The sequence below is a fragment of the Carlito syrichta genome, unplaced genomic scaffold, assembly GCF_000164805.1.
Source record: "Carlito syrichta isolate Samal-C Ts95f unplaced genomic scaffold, Tarsius_syrichta-2.0.1 Scaffold307055, whole genome shotgun sequence".
Classification (NCBI taxonomy): Eukaryota; Metazoa; Chordata; class Mammalia; order Primates; family Tarsiidae; genus Carlito; species Carlito syrichta.
In genome coordinates, this window is record NW_007251151.1 from 325,475 (window position 1) to 346,894 (window position 21,420).

Consider the following 21,420-nt stretch of genomic DNA (forward strand, 5'->3'; position numbering starts at 1 on the left):
CTGAGGCTTCTACCGCACAGCCTCAGCTTGGGTGCCTTGCAGGAGTGGCTCAGAGGGGCCTCACCCTCAGAAGAAGTCAGTTGTGCTTCATTAATAAACCCTGAGTTAGCCCAAGACCCTTGAGTTTATATTCTGCCATGCTTTTCCCTCTCGAAGGCAGAATTTGTAGATTTCATCCCCGTATAAAGCACCGTTTGGTCACTCAGGGCCAACGAGCAGAAGGCACAACTTTCTGAGTCTCCACTAGACCAGTGTTTCTCAAAGTGTGATACACATCACCTGAAAGCCTACGTTGAAAGCCAGACCCCATGCCCAGATTTCCTGAATCTGAGTCTCTTGAGGTAGGGCCCAGGAATGTGCATTTTGAGAGCTTTCCTTATGTAATATTATACACATTTAAATTTGAAAATCAGTGCATTAGTATGTCTGTGACCCTCCTTCTTGGCTCCAAAGCACCCGGCCTAGATTGTCTTCTTGGTTCTATTCCTGCCTATCAACCAAGCATCCAACAACCCCTGTAGAAAACAGAGAGAAATCTCATTTGCGACTATGTATTTGCCTAACATTATTTGAAATCCTGAGATCAGAGAGTCCAGATAAACCTGGCACTATTATTTATTCACATTTTATGACCATGATAGGACATGGATAGGACAGGTTAACATGATCATTTCCAAGGGCTTCAGATATCTTTTTTCCCTTCTTTGCAATAGTCTAAATCAAATCTGCAGACTATCCTCAGGCCCAGCTGAGCCCAACGTGGTTTGAGCTATTTAAGACCCCAAAGATCTCTTGGCCCATCTCTGAAACCAGCTTCTCACTCAGCAGAAAAGCCAAGCCACCTCCCAACAACTCAGGAGCCTGCAGTGCCAGCAAGTGAGCTCTCTGCAATATGATCAAGCCCCTGCTCAGGACGTAGCGTTATTTCACCTAACACTCTAACCCCATGAACTGGGCTTTTTAATTTAATTTAATTTATTTGTTTGTTTCTGAGTTGGGGTCTCATTCTGTCACCCAGGCTGGAGTGCAGTGGTGCAATCATGGCTCACTGCATTCACAATCCCCTGGGCTCAGGTGATCCTCCCACCTCAGCCGCCTAAATAGCTGGCCCTATAGGTGCGTGTCACCATGCACGCACCTATAGTGCCAACTATTTTTATTGTGGATCCCAGAGGGACTGTCCCTTCCAATTCCTAGGGGTGTAGCTTTCATATGCAAACCAGTGAATCCAGAACCCATTCCTGCCACCTGCCTCCTTTATTACCCTACTCACTCCAGGGCATTAAATATTTTTGAAGAGATGAGGTCTCACTATGTTGCCCAGGCTGGTTTTGAACTCCTGGGCTCAAGCGATCTTCCTGCTTTGGCCTGCCAAAGTGCTGGGATTGCAGGTGTGAACCACTATGCCTGGCCAAGGGATAATTTTTCATACTTCTGTGTTTTTTTAAATTATTAACTCTAAAAATATTGGAGACGGACGCTTGCTATGTTGCCCAGGCTGGTCTCAAACTCAAGCAATCCTTCTACCTCGGCCTCTCAAAGTGCTAGGATGGTTGCCTGCCTACCCTGCCAATTACTTTTCAGGCAGGTGGGTTGGGGTCCCATTCTGTCACCCAGGCTGGAGTGCAGTGGTGCAATCATGGCTCACGGCATTCACAATCCCCTGGGCTCAGGTGATCCTCCCACCTCAGCCATCTAAATAGCTGGCCCTATAGGTGCATGTCACCATGCACGCACCTATAGTGCCAGCTATTTTTATTGTGGATCGTTTGCTGGACTGAAATTCCCTGTGACCCTTACAAGTGAAGATTCATTGTTTTCTCAGGGTCTGACCCAGCTCAGCGTGAGGGTCTTTGTCAAGGTCTGGGCTTATTCCTCTCCACCCTGTCTGACTGCGACTAACCAGTCTGTGCCCAATTACATTCGCAGATAAGACAAGATACTGGATTATCGACACTTACTCAGGGGCTAACTGCCTAAATAAATCTTTAGGCTTCTGGGATTCTATGTCTTTTCCCTCCTGGCGATCCCGTTAAAGTTATTACAAGTAGGGAAAAAGCACCAGCCTCACAATGTCAATGATACAGAGAGGAGCACGCTGCAAACTAAAAACGTCAGCAAACGTATAGGAGTGGGAGAGAATCTGAAGCTTCCCTCAAGGGGCAGCTGCGGCCAGCTGACGGCTGACCTGGGGCAGAGCTCCAGAAAGCTCCAGGGCACACAGGTGACAAGGGAGGGAAGTGAAAGGACAGTGGGAAAATAAAAGGAATTGGGAATATATTTCCATATTGGGCTTCCTTACAAAAGTCACCCGTGCTCCTGGTGAAGATTCCACGAAGGCTAAAAAGTATGGTCTTGGCTGCTCATCCTCCAGTCGCTGGAGGGCCCCTCCTTGATGCAAAGACTGCTAGCAATTTTTGTGTCTCCTTCCATGAATTTGTGTTAATTTTTGAAGCCTTTAAAAACATTTGTGCACTTATAGATTTTTAAAAAATAAAATGGAATCACTATAAAGATATATGTTTCAGAATGCAGGTTTTATTATTATTCAAGTATGGTGAGGCCGACGGATCGGGAGATGACTGCCGTCGAAGAGACAGTCTGTTGCTCACAGTTCCCAAGAGGTAAGGGGGTAGCCATGCAGACAGGACCACGCAGGGAAGCACAGGGTCTGTTTGGAAACAGAAGGCCGGAGCTGGAATTGTGGTTTTACCGGAAAGGAATGGGCGAGGCAGTGTAAGCAGGCCAGGCAGGTTTGGGCTCGGCTTGTTTGAATCAAGGATGTTGGCACTGCTAGTTGCCCGTACCTGGCACTGGGGTGAGTAGGGCAGAGGAACAGAGGGTAATAAAGTAGGTAGGTGGCAGGAATGCGCTCTGGATTCACTGGTTTGCGTATGACAGGTATACCCCTAGGAATTGGGAGGGACAGTCCCTTGGGGATCCACAAGCCCCAGCCACCTCCATGACAGCTCAACAATACAAATAACAAGAAAATAGAGTGAATACAACATATCTCTAAGTTTTTAAGCTCAATAATATACTGGGAACTTTTTAAGGTAAATAATATATTGGGAACAACAGCACATATGTAATAGCTTTATAGTATCCCATAATTTGGATGCTCCCCACTTCAATGTAGGTTCCATGAAGGAATGGTTTCATCTCTTTTACCCGCTGCTACACCCTCAGAGTCTAGATGAGTGCCAGACATAGAGTAGATGTTCAAACATGTCTGCTGAATGGATTAACATATGGACCATAATGTATTCAACCATGGCTTTGTCAGTAGACATTCAGATGACTTATTATTTCAAACAATGCCTCAATAAACATTCCTATATATATAATCATCCCTCAGTATTTATGGGAGATTGTTTCCAGGATCTACAGATGCTCAAGTCCTTAATAAAAAATGGTGTTGTATTTGCATATAACCTATGTACATCCTGTATACTTTAAATTATCCCTAGATTAGTCACAATACCTAATACAATGTAAATACTATAAAAATAGCTGTTTTACTGCATTATTTAGGTAATAATGACAAGAAAAAATCTGCACATGTTCAGTTCAGACACAACCATCCATTTTTCTTTTCTGAATATTTTCCATCTGAAAATATTCCATCTCACAGGTGTGGAACCCACAGATAGAGAGGGTTAATTCTCAATCTTTGTGCATTTGAATTAGGACTGGGTTCAGAGAGTCAAAAATAACCCAAATAAATTGTGGCTGAATCAAGATGTTCAAGAAATCTGGAGGATATCAGGTCAGGGCTGGTCTGGAACTCCCTGGAGCCAGGGCTCAGGCTCGGTAACTCAGCCTGTAATCCTGCGCTTTGGGAGGCTGAGGTGAGTGAATTGTCTGAGCCCACGGGTTCGAGACCCGCCTAGGCAACTTGGCGAGACCTCATCTCCACAATAAATCAAAAATTAGCCAGGCGTGGTAACGCGCGCCTGTAGTTCCAGCTACTCGGAAGGCTGAGGTGGAGGGATCGCCGGAGCCCAGCAGGTCGAGGCTGCGGTGGCCAGGAGCGGCCACTGCACTCCAGTCTGGGCGACAGAGTGAGACTCCGACTCAAAAAATAAATTAATTAATTAATAAAATAAAATAAAATAAAAATCCTTGCTTTGAAACCATCAGGAAGGTCAGGTCTTAGGTGTGAGCTGCCCAATTCTCCTTGCTTGGTGCCCTGCAAATAAACATCCTCCTTTCTCCTGTTGCAAAACCTCGGTGTGGATGTTTGGCCATACTCTGCCCCCAATTCAGTTTGGCAACATTTCTAATAAATACCGGTAGATCCTTTCAACAAAGGTTTTAGTAATTGCACCTCAACAATAGTGTATGAGTGGATGTATTTCTCTCCTCACTAACATGAATGCAGGCAAAACTTGTGAAGAGTGACAAGCTAATGAGCAAAAGAGCTTATCCCATTGTTGTTTTAATTTGTATTTACATGACTGCCAGTAGGACTTAACTTCTTTTCACATATTTACTGGCCATTTTCGATTTCTCTTCTATGAGTTGCTTTTGTACTCATTGCCCATATTACTACCAGACACAATAAAAAATTGTTTTTATAAAAAATAGGAGCCGGGCTTGGTGGCTCAGCCTGTCATCCCGCGCCTTTGGGAGGCTGAGGTGAGTGGATTGCCTGAGCCCGTGGGTTCGAGACCCGCCTGGGCAGCGAGACCTCATCTCTACAATAAATCCAAAAAAAATCAGCCAGGCGTGGTAGCGCGTGCCTGCAGTTCCAGCTACGTGGAAGGCTGAGGCGGAAGGATCGCCGGAGCCCAGCAGGTCGAGGCTGCGGTGGCCGGGAGCGGCCACTGCACTCCAGTCTGGGCAACAGAGTGAGACTCCAACTCAAAGAAAAAAAAAATGGGGTTATGCTACACATTTGATTTTACAACTAGATTTTTTTCATGAACATCCTTCCCTATCAATATTCTAATTTTCACCTATAATAAAAAATGCTGCCACAACTTTTTTTTTTTGAGTCAGAGTCTAACTCTGTTGCCCAGGCTGGAGTGCAGTGGCACAATCGTGGTTCATTGCAGCCTCGACCTCCTGGGCTCAAGTGATCCTCCCACCTCAGCCTCCTGAGTAGCTGGGATTATGTGTGCATGCCACTTCACCTGGCTAATTTTGTAGAGACAAGGTCTCACTCTGTTGCCCAGGCTACCCTTGAACTTCTGGGCTCAAGCAATCCTCTCACCTTGGCCTCCCAAAGTGCTGGGATAACAGGCATGAGCCACCATGCCTGGCCCATAACAGCTTTGTCTCACACACAGGAGTGCACTTATACCCCAGAGAGTTTCTCAGTCCTTTATTCATAGTCTACTGACTCCTTATTAAAACAGTTTTAAAATTCTGACTATACAGATTACCAATTAGAAAACCTTTGGTTGCAAGTGACAGAAATGCAATGCAAACTGGCTTTAACAAAGTAAGAGTTCATTGGTTGAGAATGAAAAATAGCTCAGAGCAGTCTTGTGTGAGCTTTGTAAAATATATCAGGCCCAGAGAGGCGTGAGTATGAGACTTCTGTCACATCCCCTGTGACCTCTCCCTGACACCCATGCCCTGGGCAATCATTTGTAGGCATTTTGTTCTTTCTTTTATTTTCTTCCCTGTAGTAGTTTCCAGACTAGATAAATTACCTAAAATGTTGTCATAAGTTGCACAGTGTGACCCCCACTTAGTATCTTCACGTTTCTGGAATGTGTGATACAAACAACAATGTGTAGCCAATCAATGACATGTTATTTTAATGAACCGATGTAAGAACCCCTCCTTTTTCCCTTTAAAAGTCCACTTGTAACTACTGCTCATCAGAGCATATATTCATGGCAATTTGAATCTGTGTCTCCCAGGATAGAGTCCTCAAATGTGGCCCAGATAAACTCTCCACATCTATTAGTTTGGCCTCAGTTCTTTATTTAGGTTGACAGATTCATCAACCACACTAAGTGAGTCCCACCCATATGCAGTTTTTATTCTGTTCCCTTTTCTGTAATAGAATGTACCCCAACCAGAATTGTCTATCACTCGATATATCCATCTGTAAGAAAAATAGCCTGAGTGATTCATTTTCAAGACGTGCTTAACAAAAGTCGCTTAACTAGCTTGCAGGTATGGCGATCCCAGAAAGTACTTTCCCAGAAAGTCCCTGAACAAACAAAACCCAGGAGCACCACCCCAACTTCTTAAAATGGTGGCTGGTCATCAACCCTTCGTTCTTTCTACCTTCTGGTTCTCCCTCCTCAAGACATTTGGCGGGCCTTTATCCCAGGCAAGAAAAGAGGGAAGGAGGACAGTGAATGCCTTATAAGGGAATAATAAAACGTAGGCGACATCTGGGAAGATTGTACACCACGTAGTACTGGGCCAATGAGGAAATGGGGGAGGACTTGCATTGCTTGGGAATAAACTGCTTGCTGTAACTATTCCAGTGTGCCTGCCTACCAGATGCCCGATCTCACAAGACCTCCATTAAAGTCTCACTTCTGCTGCACTCTGCGTCTCTGTGACCATCCTTTGGTTTTGGACGGGTGAGTTTGTTTCTCATACATCCATCTACCTACCCATCTGTCTTCGTGTTTTCTTACCAGAGCTTCACCAAGACAAGGACTTGTTCACTGCTCAATCCCCGTGCCTGCACAGAGCAGATGCTCAAGCCTGATCTCACTGCCTGCATTTCTGGGTTGGGTAGCTGCCGGCTACTTCTGGACTACATTCTATGCTCTGCATCGTGTGCGTTCAACGGACAGACACATTCTTGTCCTACTTGCTCCAGCAAATGTCTCACAACTGGCTTTCAGTGGCCAGGTCTGGGTGATGTGTCCCCTGGATCCAGGGATTGGGGCCAACCCCACACAGACCATAGGGATTGCAACCGGGGAAGGAGCAGATTTTCAGGGAACTGTTATCAGGAGAAGGGGGAGAACGGTGCATATTCATTGTATGTGGTTGACCTATTTCAACAATTTAGGAAGAGGAAAACGGGATTTGCAGACACAGACACACCGACCAACAGCTGAGAACTGACATCTGACAAAGAGTACGGTGAAGCAAGTAGGGAAAAAAGCACAACCCCTTGGGTCACATATTTCATCCGTGACTTTTCCCTTGCAAATGTTCTATATGTTTGTTTTCTTTCTCATTATGATCCTTTAGTTCCAGCCCTCCCTCATCATTTCACATTCTTTTTTTTAAAAAAATTCTTTTTGAGTCAGAGTCTCATTCTGCTGCTCCGCCTGGAGTGCAGTGGCATGCTCACAGCTACCACAGCCTCAACCAGCTAAGCTCAGGTGATCCTTCCACCTCAACCTCCCATGCCTGGCTAATTTTTTTATTGATTGCAGAGACAAGGTCTTGCCAAGTTGCCCAGGCTTGTCTCGAACCCCCGGGCTCTGGCAATCCTCTCCTCTCTGCCTTCCAAAGTGCTGGGATTATAGGTGTGAGCCACAGCATCTGATTATATTCCTTAATCTAATAAAAATAGTTTATTATTAAATACAACTGTACTATTTTTCAGACATTCACAAAATACAGATTACCTTATTTTATCCTCACAATTCTATGAGGTAGTCACCACTCTGATCCCATTTTATGGCTGAGTCAAGCATGGCTAAGAAAGGCTAAATAGCTGATAAACTGAGGAGGATGTTCCTTTTAAGCTCGGAAGCCTGCTTGGGCAGGGCAGGGCTGGCCCGGGTGTGGGAGAGGAAGAAGGGACTCTGCTCTTAAGACATAGGGCTCTGGAAGGTTGGCACTAGGAAGGGTGTTTTCTCAGTCCCCAGGAATCTGTAGGTTTACTGACCTCAGGGGCACTCTGGTCAGCAGACTTGAGTGCGGTCTCCTAGTACTACACAGCTCTCCACAGTGTCTCTCTCCTCCCATCTGAATCCAGTACTTTAAGAAAGACCTGAGACAGAGTGAGCCCCAAACCCGTGCTGTGGAGGGGCCCACATGGGCATGGTTTCCTTTGCACTCCTACCAGCGGAGTGCCCTCTTTAGGCCCCTGTGCACTTCCTGTCAGGCAGGAGCTTTCTTGAGACTTCAAAGGAGGCTCACCAGTGGAGTGTCAAGCAGATTGCCTACTGCCAATAAAGAACTAAAGCCTGGAGCAATCACAACTTCCCTCTGATTCCTGAGTTGCCAAAGCACAAAGCAGGGATGAAAGTCTCCTGATGACCCCGGGGGGGTGGGGGGGGAAACAAAAACATCCAAGAGTGGATTCCAAAGACTGTAATGCGACAGACCTCACAAAAAAACTGTACTAGCATCTGAAGTTATTGGAACTCATTCCACTGTATTGGGAGAGATGTCACAATACCCAGAGAAAAATGGCCTGATACAGTTAAAACTAATGTAATGTCACACATATTATTCTGGAACAAAATAAATAGAATAATATACTTTCTATTTCTAGACTGCTTTTATTTTTTAAGAATTTCAGTACCAGAGCACTTGACCAATACGATCTTAACCCTTTACCATGTTTCCTTTATGAAAATGTCCTGCTGTATATTCAAAACCTACTTCTTGCTTATAAAAAGTCTCAAGAATGCCTTATTGAGAACAAATTTCAATGGAAAGGAGACAACAATACAGTTCCCAGGCTACACATAACCCACCCAAGGACTCAAGGCTGATCTCTATTCTGGAAGCTGGGGCTGTGGGTGTTCTCCACATCAGACAGCTCAGGCAGGGGCAGGGAGGGAATCACATCTCGGGGCCACAGTGCTCTGAAGGATGTCCTGCTATGTGCTTATCAAGTCTCTGTGTTGGGATGTGTGTAGGCTTGTGTTCCATTTTCTCCTTGCTTTTTCAGGCACTGTGACCCAAAATAAGTTTAACTATAAACCAAGGTCCCTTGGAAGCAATCACTCCTTTGTGTCTGACTTAGGGACTTCAAGTGGTTAGCTGCTAACCTCTTCTCAAAACTTAGGCGAGTAGAAAGAAGGCTGGCCTGGAAGTCAAAGGTTAGTCACTATTAGATGGTATCTCTCAGCCTCAGTTTCCTAATCTTTCCTAAATTTCCTAAAAATGAGGAAACAGCCTAAAGAGCCTGCCTATAAAATAATTCCATGAATTGACCAGGCACGGTGGCTCAAGCCTATAATCCCAGCACTTTGGGAGGCCGAGGTGAGAGGATTGCCTGAGCCCACGGGTTCGAGACCAGCCTGGGCAACATGGTGAGACCTCATCTCTACAATAAATCAAAAAAATTAGCTGGGCATGGCAGCACATGCCTGTAGTTCCAGCTACTTGGAAGGCTAAAATGGAAGGATCGCCTGAGCCCAGCAGATTGAGGCTGCGGTGGCCGGGAGCGTGCCACTGCACTCCAGCCTGGGCGACAGAGTGAGACTTCAACTTGAAAAAAAAAAAAGAATTCTGTGAATCTATGCCATCATAAGATAATTGAAGTGTTTAGAGTTTAATAATTATAATTTAATTACTTTCAATGTTTTTATAATAATTATTCCCCCTGCCCACTCACCCCCTGGCTATATTATATCTCTTCTCTCTGAACCAAAAAGCATTTATGATCTTTGTCTTGCAAGACAACCAAAGGTGACACTAGATCCAGAATGCTATGACGCAGAGTCATGGAGGACATGACAGTGTCCACCTTGAGCAGAGAGGGTGGACATGCCCACACACATCAAACACCTCTCAGGATTCTAAGCTGCAACCTTCCACTAAATGTCTGATTCTACTCACTTCTTACTAAAAAGTGCTGTCAGATTTCCCCTCACAATAATGAGCAAATTCACAGCCTTGGGGGGTAATATAGCTATATTCCTTTCCCTTCCTTTTTACAAGTTCTAGTTTCAGATGGCAGTGATAAAAGGAACATTCTCAAGCTCTTAAGCTCTAGATTGGAAAAATAAATACATGTGAATAGAAATTCCCCACTCTCTTCACTCTGTATCAAAGCCCGGTGGAATCAATTTTACCACCCCGAGTCTCACTGCAATCAATGGTGTAAGCTCCTGGATTCATTTCCAAGAGATTTGGCATTGTAAAAATAATTGGATTGCACCGCACTCTAACACTCCCTTTCAGGAAACAGAAAATGTGCCTTTGCTAGTTAGGTGGGGATGACAACTCGCCTGAGTGCTGGGAGGTTTCACCCTGTGGTTTCAGTATTGTCTTGTCAAGAGGAGCTATTACCAAGTCCCAAATGAGCTTGGCAGTGCTACCCTCAATGAGGTGTTTAAAACTGCCTTCCCTAGTGAGAATGAAAACACTTCTTTTGTTCCCATCCTTAAAATTAACTGCATAGTATTACCACTATCAATGAGGTGTTTAACATCAAAATTGCCCTCCCTGGTGAGAAGAGAAACACTTACTTTGTTTCCTTCCTTAAAATTAATTGAGGTTTTAAAAAAACTCATCCTTATTCAACCAACAGTTGCAGAGAAGGGGAGAAGAGACAAAAATGTGATTTTAAAATGTCGTCCGTGGTAGCCCAGCGAAGGTTTCCAGCACATTCTTCCCATGTAGACCACTTGCTGAACACTTTTCTCCCCCTGCTTGATTTTCCCCCATTATATTTTATAACATTGACCTCATCAGTGTGGCCCTTGACAGGGAGTTAATTACTAGATACTTGCTAAGATGAAGGAATGAGTCCATTGACCAACACATTCTTGACCAACTTGCAATTTTCCGCAAGCCTCTCTACTTGTTCTATGAGATTAAAGAAATTGCCTACGAAAATTAAAATTAGTTTCTAATATTGGTGTTTAAGGAGGCTTTGATAGATATAGCTAAACAGACCCCCTCCCATCCCGCATTTCCTCGGGGGATTCCAGAGGTAGCTCTGACTTTCACTGCAGTCTGGCCAGTGTTTGAGGCGTGAGGCATTCTGTGGTCACTGCCTTCGCAAGATGCAGCAGAATGCAGAAGACAAAAGAGGCAAAGTCCTGACTTTTACTCAAAAGTCCAGATAGGGCATAGCAACAATAGGTTTATAAGAATAAGTAGAGTCAGGCTACCTCATGCCCAGGTAAGAAATTCTCCAACGAGCCACGCTCGGTGGCTCAGCCTGTCATCCCATGCCTTTGGGAGGCTGAGGTGAGTGGATTGCCTGAGCCCGCGGGTTCGAGACCCACCTGAGCAGCGAGACCTCATCTCTATGATAAAAAAAAAAAAATCAGCCGGGCGTGGTAGCGCACGCCTGTAATTCCGGCTACTCGGAAGGCTGAGGCGGAAGGATCGCCGGAGCCCAGCAGGTCGAGGCTGCGGTGGCCGGGAGCAGCCACTGCACTCCAGTCTGGGCGACAGAGTGAGACTCCGACTCAAAAAAAAAAAAAAGAAATTCTCCAACGGAAAGGAAAACTTGAAGGGTGAGAGCGGGAACCGAGAGACTGAGACGGCTGCTGTGTTTCTCTGAGGACCACCCCCCACCCCACCCCAGTCCTGCCTACCAGTCCACCACGGCTGAATTTCAGTGGGAGGGAGAAGGATAGGGAAGGAGAGAGGTGGGAAGGATGGAAAACTCTAGGTTTGGAGAATCCATGAGCAAAATGACCCATGCTCCCTTCCCAGCAGAACCCAGGGAGGCTGCAGGACATCCTGTCTTTCTAGCATGGGATGGAGGAGTTGACTAGAAACAACTGCAAGATGTGCCTGGGCAAGCAGAGCTGAGATAGCCCCACAGGGCGGCTGCGTTCCCCAGCAGGGTGCAACAGTCAGTGGGACAATCACCTGTGCCAGAGAGAGGCACAGCAAGGAGACAGCAAGAAGAGTCGTCTGCCTGGGCCTACAAGGACCTACATGGATTAAAACCTGACGGGAAAGATGATGTTGCAGGGCCAACTGGGAGCACCTCACCTGGACCCTGCTGGTGGCCTCTGCGCCTCGGCACTGTGTGAGCTCCCTGCTAATGGATGCTCAGACTTCAGAGAAGAAGGCAACATCTTAAGCTGACTGAAATGAAGCTTCCACTACTCAGTAGAATGGGACCTTAAATAGAAAATAGATTCAATAGTTGAAAAATACTGTAGTTGCATTTCTTTGCACGCCCTGAGTTAATGGACTAAGGTTTGTGGTTCATTTGCAAGGATGCTCTTTTCAGAAACAACAACAAAATTAGTACACTGTGTCAATATTATCAAATAAAACTTAGAACAAATTCCGGCTACTCGGAAGGCTGAGGCGGAAGGATCGCCAGAGCCCAGCAGGTCGAGGCTGTGGTGGCCGGAAGCGGCCACTGCACTCCAGTCTGGGCGACAAAGTGAGACTCCAACTCAAAAAAAAAAAAAAAAAAAAACTTAGAACATCTTTCTAAAGTTCATTAATTAGCTATATGATTATATATTAATTTGTTATAATTAATTATATATATTTATATATATAAAATCTCATATATATTTTATATATATAAAATCTTATTCCTTACAATTCATAGATGCTGGTATTTCCATCTTACAGGTAAGGAAATGAAAACTCAGAAAGAAAAGTTCAATAATTTGCCTGGCTGAGCACAGTAGCTCATGCCTGTAATGCCTGTAATCCCAGCACTTTGGGGGACTGAGGTTAGAGAATCACTTGAGGCCAGGAAGTCGAGGCAGAAGTGAATGATTATGTCACTACAACAAAGTGAGACACTGTCTCCAAACTTGTTTTTTTAATAATAATAATTTGCCACAGGCTATAATTGTAGTAAATAGTGGAACCAGAATCCAAACCCAGGAATGTCTGATTCCTAAATCAGTATCCTTAACCACTAAGCTGCATGCCATCCTTCCATTTGGCTTTGCAGATATCTCCAGGTGATCATTCCTTTCTACTTCCTCCACTGTTCATGTTTTCAAGGTAATCACACACTTGTGGACTGAATCCCTGGACACACAAAAAACACACATTTCTGTTCTTTTTTGAGATTCCAGTCATTTTATTAGATTTGCCATGAAAAGCAACAACCAACCAGGCTCGGTGGCTCAGCCTGTCATCCCAGCGCTTTGGGAGGCCAAGGCGAGTGGACTGCCTGAGCCCGTGGGTTCAAGACCCGCCTGGGCAACTTGGCAAGACCTCATCTCTACAATAAATCAAAAACTAGCCGGGCGTCGTAGCGCGCCCTGTGGTTCCAGCTACTTGGAAGGCTGAGGCGGAAGGATCGCCGGAGCCCAGCAGGTTGAGGCTGCGGTGGCCGGGAGTGGCCACTGCACTCCAGGCCGGGCGACGGAGTGAGACTCCAACTCAGAACAGAAAAGAAAAGCCACCACCTTAGCTAGCTCTCTGGCCCCCTCCTCCAACACCCATCCCCACATGCACACAGCACAGGACGCAAGGTCCTCCTCCCCGTAGCCCTCTCCACTCACATGATGGGAAGAAATGGCACTGGTGGGACTTGGCCTTCTTCACAGAGCATGGAACAGGAAGACCAAAAAAGACCTTTATGAAGAGTTTTGTTGTGTCGTTGTCCTAGGGTAGAGTCAGGACGGAGTCAAAGGCAGGGTGAAGGCTGGGGTCCTTCCGAGATCAGAATTAGCCTGAGGGGCACAGAGCCCACCGTTCACTCAGAAAGATGGCTGTATAGAGGGGACAGGGGTGTCCCTGCGGTGGTAAGGCAGCTATAAATCCATTCTCCTCCCTACACCCTCCCTCCCCCACCTCTGCTAGCTCCTATGTGGAGCGGTAAGGGGCTCTGGAGCAGGAAACAGTCACCATTCTCCCCAAAAGAAACATACATTTCTTTTTTCTCCCCCTCTCTCTTGATTTTAAAGGTATGGGGTACAATTCAGGGTTAGGTATACAAATGTTCATTATGCAGGTCCCCTTGTGGATGAGGTGTGCCCCTCCCCCCGCTGACAGTCTCCCTCAACTGCCAATCCTACCCCCACTCCTGGCAGTTTCCCACTACTGCCAATCCCTTTCTTATAGTATTATGATAATTGTTTGAGGTCAGCTTATGAGTGAGAACATATGGTACTCTGTTCTTTGTTACTGTGATAGATCACTGAGTATGACAGACTTTAAATCCATCCAAGTTGCTGCAAAGTCCATGTTTGTCCTTATTTATGGGTCCATAATATTCCATTGTGCATATGTACCACAGTTCTTTTATCCAGTCCTGCTTCATTCGTAGCATGGTTGGTTCCATGTTTTTGCTATTGTGAATAGAGCTGCAACAAACATGCGTGTGCAGGTATCTTTTTGGTAGAATGACTTGAATTCCTCAGGGTATGTTCCCAAAGGGGGATTGCTGGGTCATATGGAAGGTCAATTTCTAGTTCTTTCAGAAATTGCTACACTGTCTTCCAAAGAGGTTGCACTAGTTTGCATTCTCACCAGTAGTGTAGAAGTATTCCTTTTTCTCTGCATCCTCACCAGCATCTGTTGTTGTTTGTTTTATTAATGGTGGCCATTCTTACTCGGGTTAGGTGGTATCTCAGTGTGGTTTTGATTTGCATTTCTCTGATGATTAGTGAGGCTAAGCACTTTTTCATGTGTCTGTTGGCTGCCAATCTTCTTTTGAGAAGTGTTTATTCATGTCTTTTGCTCACTTTGTAATGGGGCTGTTGTTTGTTTTTTTTCCTTCCAACACATTTGAGTTTCTTGTGGATCCTAGATGTTAGGCCTTTGTCAGATATACAGTTGGCATATATTTTTTTCTCATTCTGTGGGCTGTCTCCCCACTCTTTTCTTTTGCTTTGCAGAAGCTCGTTGGTTTGATGGGGTCCCACTTGTCTATCTTCTCTCTTATGGTATGGGCACTTAGGGTTTTGATCAGGAATTGGTTGTCAGTTCCAATTTCCATAAGGGTGTGTCCTGCATTTTCTAAGGTTCTTATGGTTTGAGGTTTTACATTTAGATCTCTGATCCATTTAGAGTTAATTTTTGTGTATGGGGATAGACAGGGGTCTTGTTTGAATCTTCTGCATGTGGTCAGTCAGTTTTCCCAGCACTATTTACTGAATAGGTTCTTCTCTCCTCAGTGGTGGTTGTTGGAGGCTTTGTCAAAGATGCGTTGGTTGAGAAATTGAAGCTTTGCTTCTGGAATCTCTATCCTGTTCCACTGGTCCATATGCCTGTTCTTGTACCAATACCAGGCTGTTTTGATTATTGCAGCCTTATAGTAAAGTTTAGGGTCTGGAAATATTATACCTCCTGCTTTGTTTCTTTTGCTACTTATTGTTTTGGCTATTCATGGTCGTTTATGTTTCCATATGAATTTCTGTATTGGCATTTCCAAGTCTAAGAAGAATGATGTTGGTAATTTAATGGGTATTGCATTGAACCTGTAGATTGCCTTTGGTAGGATGGACATCTTTTTCTTTTTTTTTTTTTTTGAGTTGGAGTCTCACTCGGTCGCCCAGACTGGAGTGCAGTGGCCGCTCCCAGCCACCACAGCCTCGACCTGCTGGGCTCTGGCGATCCTTCCGCCTCAGCCTTCCAAGTAGCTGGAACTACAGGCACGTGCTACCATACCCGGCTAATTTTTTGATTTATTGTAGAGATGAGGTCTTGCCAAGTTGCCCAGGTGGGTCTCGAACCCGCCGGCTCAGGCAATCCACTCACCTCAGCCTCCCAAAGCGTGGGATTACAGGCTGAGCCACCAAGCCCAGCTAGGATGGCCATCTTAACAATGTTGATTCTTCCTATCCATGAGCATGGAATATTTTTCCATTTGTTAGTGTCTTCTTGGATTTCTTTGAGCAGTGTTTTGTAGTTCTCATTGTAAAGGCTTTCACTTCTCTGGTTAGGAAGATGCAGAGGTATTTCATTATTTTTGTGGCTATTGTGATGGGATTAGAAGCACACATTTCTTATCGTTCCTGTTCCTAATTTCCAAAGGGCCCAATAATTAAGTAGGTTGTTGCTATTGCAATCTTAATGCCTAGACTTACCAGGTCATAACTCAGTTCCTATTTTTTTGCAGTTACCATACCTTGCAAATTAAGCAAAACTCCTGACTAGACTTCACCCAGGGGCTGTGATAGGAGACAGAGCCCTAGACCAGAAATCAGTAGATCCTCTATGAGCCTTGGTTTCTTAGTCTTACTTTGCCATTAACCAGTTGTTTGATCTTGGGCAATCATTAATCACTCTAACCCTTGGCTTCTTCATCCACAAAATAAACACAATCTCTAAGGCCCTCTTCCAGCTCTAACTTTCCATGATTCTGAAGAGTCAGGATTAAGTTTATTATTTTATGGGAACTTGAACTGCACTCCTCCAAATACTATCTATGATCTCCATCTCCCTCCTAGATTTAAATCTTCCTCAGTCTGGAATGAGGCACAGGTGTAGAGCTTCAGAAAGGGATGGGAAAATAAAATATAATCATACCTCATTTTGTTGGCATTAGGAGGAACATGAAGACTAAACAGACAAAATTTTCTATAAGGCTATATAGAAGAGTATATAAAAATGCAAGAATTGCTATAAAAATGTTTTTCACTTTGGCTAAAATGTGGAGGAAAGAAAGTCATCCTGACAACAGCACCTCTCATATGAGAATTATCTTATGCCACTTAAAGTTGCTTACTACCATCCTTCCTTTAAAATCTTTTCTAGTATTTGGTGATCCTCCTGTTCCTTTTGCTCTTATCTCCGTTCCTTGAGTATAAATACTTCAATTTATTGAATTTGCTATTTTCCTTGCATAACATTGAGCTTACGCAGATGTTTTATTATTCTTTTTTTTTTTTTTTTTTTTGAGTTGGAGTCTCACTCTGTCGCCCAGACTGGAGTGCAGTGACTGCTCCCGGCCACCGCAGCCTCGACCTGCTGGGCTCCGGCGATCCTTCCGCCTCAGCCTTCCGAGTAGCCGGAATTACAGGCGCGCGCTACCACGCCCGGCTAATTTTTTACTTATTGTAGAGATGAGGTCTTGCCAAGTTGCCCAGGTGGGTCTCGAACCCACGGGCTCAGGCAATCCACTCACTCTGGCCTCCCAAAGCATGGGATTACAGGCTGAGCCACCAAGCCCGGCTGATGTTTTATTATTCTTAGGGTGAATGCATGGCTCAGTTCTGTACATAATGAAAATATTGCATACCCCAGGTAGAGTGTTTATGCAGGGGATAGATATATGACCCAACAGGACCTTAGGACGACGGAGGAAACTATTAGGGCAGACATGCTCTCTTTCTGCTGAAGTTGCTGAACTATGAAGGATGTACACTGTAAGCTCCTAGGAACCATTTTCCACCGCGTAGGAAGAGCTTGCCTGAGATTGAAGGTAACATGAGAAAACAAAGTAAAGAGACAAGAAAATGAGGCTTCCTGATGACATTGTTTGAATACCTGGAACCCATAGTCTATCCCTGGACTGTTAGAAACAAAGCCTATAAATTTCCTTTCTGATCTTTTCAGTAGAACTCATCATAATTTTTTGTCACTAGCAACTGAAATTAATCAAACTAGAATTTGTGAACCTGTAGAGGAAGTCCATAGTTCTCTAATTTCTTTACATCAGTAGATGCCCAAGAAGCCTTTCTAAAATGAAGGTGGATTGCTACCCTATGGTAAAGAAAGTAAAGTGGAATCCCATCTGACTATCATTCACGTGATGATTTTAGAAACTGAGTCCCATGAAGGTGTAACTTCACAATCTAATCCTCACAGCAGCAAACACAACTATTAACATTTACTGTAAGGCTTAATAAAAGAACAGAATGGCAAAAACACTGCAGGTAAGTAGGAGCACTTTAGAATTCTCCACCTGCTATCAATTTACTACTAGGGATTAGATTTTATCATAAAGGCGTATTTTTGGAATATCCAAATAACTGTAATAGGGTCTCTTCTCCAGAATTTTCTTACATGATATGGGAATCAAGAGCTAACTGTCTAAAATTGATAGATCAGAGAAGTAATGATTAAGTGTAATATATGAAAGGTGGCCAACAGGAAAATAGTAAAAACATAACTAACAAAAATTGGGAGGAAAATAATTGGGAGGAAAATTGTGTAAATAATATGAAATTAACATCTTTCACATTCAGGAGTGAAATAAGTGCTGCTTAACGCTGAAAAATCAAGAAATGGAAGTATAAGCGTGTAAGTCAGAGTTATGAAATAAAGAAATGACATTAACACTGATGTCTGCAGAGTGGGACCTGAGTAAAGAAGGGAGGTTTTTACTTTCATTTAAACCGTTTAATTATACTTAAATGTCTCATTTTTGTGTGGATGTTTAACTGGCCAGAAAAACTTTATCAAGGCAGCTTGTCCTCCTGCCCTCTGAAGTGTCCGTTTCAAGCATCTCTGCTCCCCCAGATGGACGCCATCTCAGCTTCCCATCTCCAAACTTACACATCTCTTTCTTTTAAAACAAAGGAACTGCCTGTCTATCTAAGGTTAATCTGCCTGTGTGTTGACCCTAGTCCCTCTTATTTCTCCAGAAATTGCTAGCTGCTCATTTTTTTCCAGAACCCTCAAACTCTCCTCCTCTGTGAGGTGTACATGTTCAAGCTCCCAACCAGCAGGTGCACATGTTCACGCTACTTCCATCTTAAACTGAAAGGCCGCCTTGACCCCACGCCCCTCTCCAGTTTCCCTTCTCTTCTCCCCCTTAAGCCAAATCTCTCATGTCCTGCTCCTGAACTCACTCCAATATCAAGTCTGCCTTCAAGCCGGGCTCGGTGGCCCAGCCTGTAATTCCGCGCCTTTGGGAGGCTGAGGTGAATGGATTGCCTGAGCCTGCGGGTTCGAGACCTGCCTGGGCAACTTGGCAAGACCTCATCTCTACAATAAATAAAAAATCAGCTGGGTGTAGTAGCGCGCGCCTGTAATTCCGGCTACTCGGAAGGCTGAGGCGAAAGGATCGCCGGAGCCTGGCAGTCAAGGCTGCAGTGGCTGGGAGCGGCCACTGCACTCCAGTCTGGGCGACAGAGTGAGACTCCTACTCAAAAAAAAGTCTGCCTTCATCATTCCAGCAAAACTGCTTTTGCTAAGCTCCCTGATGACTCCAATCTCGAAACCCCACTGTCAGTACCAGTCTTTGTCTTGATCTCTCGCAGCTTCCGACTCTGGGGACGGACCACTCCCTTCTTCAAAGCAGTATTCTCTTGCTTTGACTCGAGGACAGCATACCTTATCACTGCAGTTTGCTGACTTGTGTCCTTACACATCGGTTGTGTACATAGCCTTGGCCATGACACTGATGGGAGTATTTGCTCTATACAAACCTTTGCACTCCACATGCAGACCTTCACACCAAGGGCTTCGTGGCTTCCACAATCACATTCAGGAATTGGGGCCCCAAGAAGGCCGGGTGAGATGGGTAGCATCTGCACTCCCAGCACTTTGGAAGGCTGAGGTAGGAGAAATGCTTGAGCCCGGGAGTTCGAGATCAGCCCAGGCAACCTAAGACCTTGTCTCTACAAAACATAAAGAATTAGCTGGGCTTGGTGGCACCTGCTTGTAGTCTCAGTTACTCAGGGGGCTGAGGAGGAAGGATCACTGAGTCCAGGATGTTGAGGCAGCAGTGAGCCATGATTATGCCACTGTACTCCAGCCTGAGTGACAGAATGAGACCCCAAATTTAAAAAAATGTTCCATGGGAAAGCCATTTGCAGAAAGGCCAGCTTGATGCTGGAATTTTTATTGCATTTCTTTAAAGATATGATATAGCGCCAGTTTCAATGAATGGGCTTCCACTTATAGCAGAAAACTTAATCTTGTGAAATGTACGCTTGTGGTTTGAAACTGGATTTGGGACGATGGTGAATACTTCTCAGTTGATTAGGATTTTCTCCTTTTCTTCTCTGATCAGGTTTCTAGTAAGGGTAGTGCTGGGGGGATGGACTTAGGTATCATCCTAGCATTGTCTCTGCGCTCTCCTCCCTATGGGCTCCATTGAATATATTACTGTCTGATCTCCCAGCACCAGCAATGACATTATTTCAGGAGAGCTTGATGGTTCTCCCCTGTTGACTTGGCCTGACCGGGATGGTACTGGTCTGATGACTCGCTGAACAGCTGCATCTCCCTTTGCTGACGAGCTATGACCTTCAGCCTCATTCACCTAGGACCCTGGTGCTTGGCATGCACCATTCGACTCTCTTGGGAACTTTTTGAATCTCCTTTAGGTTCTGTCAGAGATGAGGGGTGGCACAAATGTCGGGGCAGAGCACGGAGCAGTAGGGTTGGTTATTAGAGCTATGGAAGGTCCTCTCTAGGCTCGCCTCTCGTCCTCTAAAGGTCAACACATGCAGGCTCTGGGCACCATATGGCTGTCTTCCCCCAGAGGTTCAGGCACAGTCAAGGCCATCTGCTCTTAGACCTCAACAGCTTTCCATCAATTTGTAACAGCCATGGCCTCCCTGCCCTGTCCTTCTCATAAGATTTTCCCATTATCCCCTAAGTTCTCCTCTCGCCTTTTCTCTCTGAACCTCTCCTCCCGCCCAGAAAGGAATTTCTGTCTGTAAAAAAGGCCATATATATATATTCTTCTCAACTTTGTGGCTCATGGTCTATGACCCAAAACTTTATATGCCAAGTCAACTTTTTAAGAATCAAAAAAGAAAACACATGTATCTTTTCTGTGAAGCACCAGCCTTCTGCAAATAAGTACTCAACTTTTCTGACTATATCACTTTTATAACTTAAAAAAAATTTGAAATTCAAGTTCTACAAGTATTTGTTCTCTCTTTGTGGCAATGAAGCTCCTAAGTGGAAGGAAAGTTATGAAGCAACAAGAAGAAAAAGTGGTAAAACTGTTGTTTTTAAATTCACAAATGTCGTCTAGGTATGCAGTCATAGATTGTTTTACTTATTATGGTCCCCTTGCCAAAAATTATTGAAAGGAGAAACCACAAGATTTCTCCAGCTTTCAAATAGCCAGATTTCTGCAGTCCTTCACTCCTCTAAATTTTCGGGAATTAGCTGTGAAAAGGAGGAAAGAATTGCAAAACTAGAAACAAAATCCCAAGCTTCAAAATTTCTCTGCGCCTGTTTGTATGCACTTTCTTTTAGCATGGCAGGAATGTGGGCTGGATTTTGACTGTTGTAGCAGGTGCCTACATTATACGGCTTTTTGTTCATCTTATCTGATTTTATCTAAAGTGACCATTTTTTGCTTATTTTGACTCAAGCATTCTGACACCAAAATCCGCATTTACTCAAAGGAAAATCCCATTCGCTTTCATAATTTATCATTACCCATCGTTTATTATCTTTTGAGTGGCAGCCCCCGAGTGGCGGGGACCACAGCCGCCAGGCCCGGAGCTTTCGCCGAGTTGCCCAGGCTGGCCTCGAACTCCTGGGCTCGAGCCATATCCTCCTGCCTCGGACTCCCGAAAGTTGGGATCACAGGCGCGAGCCACCGCGCCAGGCCTCTTGTACCATGGACCCTCCCAGCACACACGTGCCGCCTCACAATAAGGCCAAGCCGGCAGTGGCGGGACGCGTCGTCGCCGCGGAAATCGCCCAGCGGGGGGGGGAGGGGGG